The sequence below is a fragment of the Sinocyclocheilus anshuiensis genome, unplaced genomic scaffold (genome assembly GCF_001515605.1).
Source record: "Sinocyclocheilus anshuiensis isolate Anshui unplaced genomic scaffold, SAMN03320099.WGS_v1.1 scaffold510, whole genome shotgun sequence".
Classification (NCBI taxonomy): domain Eukaryota; kingdom Metazoa; phylum Chordata; class Actinopteri; order Cypriniformes; family Cyprinidae; genus Sinocyclocheilus; species Sinocyclocheilus anshuiensis.
In genome coordinates this window covers 243,693-250,986 of record NW_015542360.1, presented here as the reverse complement: position 1 = coordinate 250,986, position 7,294 = coordinate 243,693, and the positions used below count along the sequence as shown (strand labels likewise).

General features: G+C 34.7%; 1 protein-coding gene across 1 annotated transcript in view; it reads left to right on the top strand.

The window, feature by feature from the left end:
- Positions 1-6,443: 6,443 nt before the first annotated feature.
- The window catches only part of LOC107691891 (nicolin-1-like), an 18,999-nt gene continuing 18,148 nt past the window's right edge, over positions 6,444-7,294 (top strand). The window contains exon 1 of the mRNA XM_016490720.1: positions 6,444-6,535. The gene's annotated coding sequence lies outside the window, so the exon portion shown is untranslated. The remainder of the gene's footprint in view (positions 6,536-7,294) is intronic.

Sequence of the window (7,294 nt, the reverse complement as noted above, 5' to 3'; positions counted from 1 at the left end):
TGCTCCAGCACGGATTGATTTACCGATACTGTCAACTCCTATATTTCACTCTCCTCAAGAAAGCAGCCATCGCATTCGAAAACGATCAGGTTCTCCAGAGACCAGAGGGAGCTGGAGAGAAACAAGGAGCGATTCAAGCGGTCATGGCCGAGCTAAACCAGGCCAGAATGTCTGCCAGGAGGGATTACATGGGGCAGCTGCTGCGGGACTTTTTACATCAATAACTCAAGGCCACTTTGGGTCACCAACTACAAGCTCAGGAGCCAAAAAGTCGCTCCTCCTCTCGACCTAGAAACCAACCAAACCAGTTTGAAAACCAATGACCCTTTTATGTCCATTCCTTGACCCATCGCCTCACCATTGACCTCCCTCCAAAACACTGAAGACACTTCCCTCGGGTAGATGATGGAGCGCAAAACACACCAGAACCTTCTGTCACCATAACTTCATAGGAACATTATGAAAGCAAATCATATGCTGGATGTATAGAAGGCTACATAAACAAACAAATAAATGTAAAACAAATCACTTAATAAATAAGAAAAAAGATAAAAGACAAGATAAAAATGACGAAAGCACATTAACTAAAATGAAAATGAAAATATAAAAATAGAAGCCAATTCGAAATCTAAATAAATACTATAATAGCATATAAAAACTATAAATAATACTAAAATAACATTGCAGGACAATTACTCTCATATATATATATATATATATATATATATATATACCTAAAAAAAATAAATAAATTAATTGTTAATCATAAAAGAAGTGTAAATATAAAATGTTTATCACAGAACAGGTGTATCCAGGTCACTGCATGTATGAATTTCATATGAACTGCAATAAATTTTGCATATAGGATTATAGTTTTTTTGCATAATAGCTAAAAATAGGTTATTATAGTTAACTAAAAAAACAAACAAACACTTGAATAAACATGAACTAAAATCTAATAAAATATACCCAATGTGTTTCATCTAGTTGTGAAAGAACCATTTATCATTTTCATTTAGTTTATGCATCTCTTTTTGTTCCTTAAAAACCCCATGAAATCAAAATGAAAGGTTTTAGTCGATGTCTTTTAGTTTTGACACATCTATGCTAGTGGAATCCTAAACTTTGACAGAATTACTTTTTCAGATAATTGTGTTTTAAATGTACAGTTTTTCTTTTCCATGTACCCAAACCAAAATTATTGATGACTGCACAGATTTTTATCCAATTAGATGAAATTAGATTATTTTTATCCAATTACGTTAGATCTCTAGAATGAGATTGTCCCTCCCCCTAAATAGCACCTGCAACTGACTAGCAATAGCATGTAGCAAAATTGTGGGTCATAACTGCTTAAATCAAAACCTAATGGCTATTTAAAAAAAAAAAAAAAAAACTACCAAAATGGCATACACAAAACATAAATAAATAAAAATATAATTAAAAACTTAAGTAGTATCTCAGTGATAAATTCAAAATGCATTATATATCATAATTTTGATAAATAAAGTCACAATTGAGGGAAATAATCACATTGTGATATAAAATGTCACAATTATGAGGAATTAGGTCATAACTGCAATTCATTTATTAATTTACAGAGACATTACTGTCAGTTTTCAATAAAACAAGACATTATATGACATGTACCATAAGGGACTATGTTAATTTATGCTGATTTTAATTAACAAACAATAATTATTATTGTGTGCAAATATGATGCTTTTCACTACTATATTAAAATAATGGGAATTTAATAAAATTAACACACTCAAAGGTAAAAGACTGGGTTGCATTACAGTAATTACATTTTTTAGATGAAATGTGATTAATTGTCACTGAAATGTCACAAACAAGCAATAAATAAACTAGATAAAAAAAGGTTCGTCAAGACAAACTTTAAGTTGGCTTTAGAAAGCCTGACCAAAAAGTTTGAAAAAGTTTTTAAAAGATTTAAAAGTTTGATGGTTTTCAGTCTGAAATAGTTTGAAGTTTAAAGTAGTTTTAAAGCTTAAAGCATGAAAAATGTTTTGAAGGCAATACAGTCTGTCAGATAGTTAGATAGATAGATAGAATGGAAGCTTAAATGAGTTCATATGGTTTAGAAATATTGCTAAGGTATTCTGGATGGTTGCTAGGGTACTTGGGGTGGCTGCTAGGGTGTTACTATGAGGTTGTTAGGGTACTCTGGGTGGTTGTTAGGGTGTTGCTATGCGGTTGCTAGGATGCTTGGAGTGGTTGCTATGCAGTTGCTAGGGTACCAAAGGTTGTTGCTAAGGTATGTGGGGTGGTTGCTAGGGTGTTGCTATGCAATTGCTATGGTACCTGGGGCAGTTGCTAGGGCGGTTGCTAGTGTACCTGGGTTGGTTGCTAAGGTGTTGCTATGCGGTTGCTATAGTACCTGGGGTGGTTGCTAAGGTGTTGCTATGCGGTTGCTATAGTACCTGGGGTAGTTGCTAGGGTGTTGCTATGCGGTTGCTAGGGTACTCGGGTGGTTGCTAGGTTGGTGTGGAGTGTTGCCATGAAGTTTCTGGTAAGTATCATCCCATTGCTAGCATGTTTCAGATAGATATTATATTACAGTAGATAGATAGATATATAGATAGATAGTTAGATAGATACACACACACACATTTATAAAAACAGTTCTTAAAACAGAAACAACTCTCACAAATGATTAGAGCAAAAAAGGGTGAATTATATGTATATGTGCATGTTTAATGGCACAGAAGTCACAGCAGAGGAGATTGTAACGTCAGTGGTCTGACAGGAAGTTAATTCCAGCGCAGATGAAGGTTAACCGCAGGTGGCTGCTGGCTTCTCACCGTTTCGCAGGAAAAACATCACCTTTGCCAGACTACTCAAAACAAGACGCGTGAGTGACAGCGAGAGAAACGATTGATTCTTATTTTTGTACCAGTCAATGTTCCATCAGTGTGAATCTAGTTTTTTGAAAATAACGAGGGAAAGACGAGGGGGGAAAGATGCATAAGAGTGATAATTAAACTTAATAAATAAATAAAAAAACACTTGTTTTTTTTAGAAGAAAGAAAAATATTAATAAAGGACTAACATAGATGATTAAATCATAGGATGCTGGGGATTGATGTGCTTGAGCTAAAAGAGTTTTGTACTGAGCGGCTTTGCTAGTTGGTTAATTAGCACTCAAATGCATCCTATTTAAAGGAATAAAATAACCAAAAATGAAAATTTGCTGAACCCTCGCTCAGACCATCCAATATGTAGATGGTTACATCACTTGCTCACCAATGGATCCTCTGCAGTGAATGGGTGCCGTCAGAATGAGAGTCCAAACAGCTGATAAAAACATCACAATAATCCACAAGTAACCCACACCACTCCAGTCCAAAATAGTTCAAAACAAATATGTTTGTGGATTTTGATGTGAGAGGACAACAGGAGATTGACTTTTCCCTTGAGGAAGCGTTATTATTGATTATGGACTTGTATTTTGGCCAGAAGTGACAATTTCAAGTTAAAACCTATTTGATGAGTTTGTTTCTTACAAACACGTAGCTTTTTGCATTAACTGATGGACTGGAGTGGTGTAGATTACTTGTGGATTATTGTGATGTTTTTATCAGCTGTTTGGACTCTCATTCTGACGGCACCCATTCACTGCAGAGGATCCATTGGTGAGCAAGTGATGTAATGCTGCATTTCTCCAAATCTGATGAAGAAACAAACACATCTACATCTGGGATGACCTGAGGGTGAGTCAGTTTCAGCACATTTTCATTTTTTGGTGACATATTCCTTTAAGATTATTCAGCTATAGCTGCAGCATAAATGCGATATTACATCTTTTATCTGCACAGACGAGAGGATATGAGAGCTACATATTTCAGTCAGAAATGCCACAAATGAACCTAATAAGCATGAAATGACAAATACATTGACTAAATTTAAAAAGACATTTTCTCTAAAAGACTAAAACACTGAATTTGACCTCTGTGAATCCGTTCTCTTAGCACGCCTTGAGCGTGTGCTTTTGATTCTTAACCAAACACCAAGCAATTTTCAAGAGAAATCCATTCACAAAACCATCAGAATGTTCAAACCAGATACAAAAATAATGAAAGGAGGAAATATGTGTTCTTTTCTTTCAAAATGTTCCACAATACTTCAATCAGCTTTGCTCTAGCGTTGGCTGAAAGCACTTAGCAGCGTTTTTTCCCCCGATGCAGACCCTGATTCACAATGCACGCACAATGAACACATGCACAATTTGTCGCCATTCTTCACACAGCGATACAGTTAATGGATCTCTTGATAATAGCATCTGCAGCAGGCATTAGCTGTCTCCTTTTTCAATATCTCCCTGATAAAAATTGTTTCCTCGATAAAGCAGATAGGATAAAGTTATAAATATATATATATATACACACACATGTATATACACACACACATTATATATATATATATGTACACGTGTATATACACACACATATATATGCACATGTATATACACACACAAACACATATATATATATATATATATATATGTAAAGTTATAAATATATATATATACACACAGGTATATATACTTCAATCAGCTTTGCTCTAGCGTTGGCTGAAAGCACTTAGCAGCGTTTTTTCCCCCGGTGCAGACCCTGATTCACAATGCACGCACAATGAACACATGCACAATTTGTCGCCATTCTTCACACAGCGATACAGTTAATGGATCTCTTGATAATAGCATTGAATCATGTGACACTGAAGTCTGGACTGGTGAAACTTCAGCTTTACATCACAGAAATAAATAAATAAATATATATATATATATATATATGTAAAATTATAAATAAAACATTATTTTAAAGGAATATTTACCAGAATATATTTTGCAAAAAAAAAAAAATAAGTAAATGCACAACACAACACAACACAATACACAGTATAACATTAAAACGGAATCCAGAAAAATTAAAACAGAAAAAAAAAACGGAATTTGGAAAAAGAAAAATAAGACGGAATTTGGGAGGGAAAAAAATAAATAAAATAGGGCCCTAAAATTAAATTATGTTTATGGCACCGGAGATTCGTCTTGGTGTGACCAGACCTAAAGGCTGCTTACAGGCTAGTTTTTTTTGTACGTGTTTTTGATGGAAAGGAATGCTTAAGAGTGTGGAAAGAGCCGTGTCAGTTTGAAATCCTACTAAACAAACAAACTACAGCTCCCGCCGATCATGTCAACGCCTGGCCTATAGTCAGACGCACTGTTTGAGTTGCCTGGCTCACAGTGGCTCGTTTGGAAACATGTTTGATGATAAATCCTCACCCTCCGAGTCGTCTTTCCTTCCACTATGCTGTCCTTGAAGGTATTTCTCATTGCTTTTCAGCAAGAAGCGCGTCTCTGAGGGGGTGTTTGATTCTCTGGCTTTGTCTGAGTGCTGGACCGCGAAAAACCTCCGGTTGAAACAAACAGACACGGAAACGCGACTGTGCACAGCAGCGTCGATAAAATAAACCCTGCGCCTAAATACTAGCTGCTCCAGTTGGCCAGTCATGGGCCAGCTGGGAAAATATTGTATTTTCCATTTCCTATAGCGAGCGAACCTGGGAAGAGCAGGTTTTTAAATTTGTCGCTCATTTCTGTACAATGAGGAAGCTGTCAATGTTTGCTTTTAATTTACATTTTGTAAATTAAATGCAATTTTATAAATCTGCCGATGTGAGTCTACAGTAAGTGCCGCCAGTGCATGTAGAATAAATGGCAGGAAAAAATGCAATAACGTAATAAGTAGTGATCCAATATATTATAAATAATAATAAAAAAATATGTATGCACTTATAGACTTGATACACATACTAACGACAAAAAGTCTTTTTTATATTAACACTGTAATGCAAGAAACTCCTTTTCTTTCTCCACAGGGCCCAGTATATTGAATCAACAATGGTTTTATGAATCTCATGAATAATTATGCATCCTTAATTATCATGACTTTGACAGAAAGAGCATGTTATGTCATGCATGGCGAACAACAGACACGTTTGTGGAACAGAAATGTGTTTTATATAAGAGATAAAGCCAATCATAGAGGATTCAGCACATACTGTACAAGAAATGCGTGCGTTTGAAACAGAAGAGCGTTATTGCTCTCTGCCGGTGACTGTGGGTAGTGTAATAAAAAAAAAACAGTTTGAAACATTGTATGAAAATAACGCCTTTTTAGCATAACTTATATTGATCTGAGGGGTCATTCTGAGCCTACATTTCATAATTTACGATTGGATTATGCACAAAAACAGGTGATTTGCTACATTGGTAATTTTGGTGTTAATTGTAAGGAAAACACGTCACACACAACGGACCGGAAGCGACATGCGGAGCTGCAACTATTAACACATGAAGCCATAAACCACCATAAAGCTGCTTCCGATTCCTGCACAGATGACTGCAATCACTCTGCTGCTCTAAAGCGCCTCGGCACCATTTAAGGGCACGACTCGGCTATTTAATACAAGATAATTTTAGTCCAAAGAGCGAGTCAGACAGCTGAATATAGTGAGTACTTCAGTGATGCATACTGACCGTGTTTGAATACTCAGACGCTGCCTACATAGACAGCATGTTTAAGCAACATAAACGCGTTATTATCATAACGGCCTTTTTTTTCCATACATGTCCTGTTTTTTTTTTTTGGCCCCTCACCTACAATTAATTGCATGTTTTGTTTTTTTGTTTTGTTCCAAATGCTTTGATCAGATTTGTTTATTGTCATCCAGGGTTAAAAACAGACATAAACATTTTGTTAAATAATAATGATAACAATAATAAAGGTCATACTGTTGTTGTTTGGAAATGTCTTTACATTTACAAACAACATTTATTACATTTATCTCTATATAAGAAATGTTTTTGGTTATTGCATAGCTTTCAGCAATAACTTAAATTAAAAAATAAATAAATACAAAATAAAATAATTCATAAAACCTCACAGGAACATGAATGCTAATTAAGTTGTTACCAAATTTGCTTATTATTAGTGTTAATATATATTAATATTTGATTAGAATAAAATCCACGAGTGTAAATATTATGTAGTACAGATCTGAATATAAAAATGACAACATTTATGTAAACTATAAATATAAACAGTATGTATGTTCTTGTGTCTTTACATTTGTTAATACAAGACAACATTCAGAATATTAAAAATTATTTCAAAATGCACGAAGATTTGTCAATGTTTTTTTTTTTTTGTATTTAGGTTTGTACTACATAATATTTACACTCGTGGATTTTATTCTCATCAAATATATA